Raw genomic sequence first — 253 nt, forward strand, 5'->3', positions numbered from 1 at the left:
TAATGGATGTTACTTTAGTGATTCCTTGTGTGTGTGTGAGAGAGAGAGAGAGGTTTCTCAGATGGATAAAATGTACATTATATGAGATGCGGCATAAAAAATTGTATGATATACAGTGCAATGGATGATTGGTTAGCGATGATGATTTACCAGTAACTGAATTTTGTGTTACATCCAACCGTATGCCATTAACAACAACCCATATTGACCGTCGTGTGACATTTACAGGCAGGATCTTGCCAATACAGGGTTT

At 37.9% G+C, this 253-nt stretch overlaps 1 protein-coding gene across 1 annotated transcript in view; it reads left to right on the forward strand.

Moving 5' to 3' along the window:
- Nucleotides 1-253, forward strand: part of LOC119590854 (probable ATP-dependent RNA helicase DDX52) — a gene marked incomplete at its 5' end in the record, with an annotated part of 15,172 nt that overhangs the window by 138 nt on the left and 14,781 nt on the right.

This window comes from Penaeus monodon, chromosome 27, assembly GCF_015228065.2.
Source record: "Penaeus monodon isolate SGIC_2016 chromosome 27, NSTDA_Pmon_1, whole genome shotgun sequence".
NCBI classification, from domain to species: domain Eukaryota; kingdom Metazoa; phylum Arthropoda; class Malacostraca; order Decapoda; family Penaeidae; genus Penaeus; species Penaeus monodon.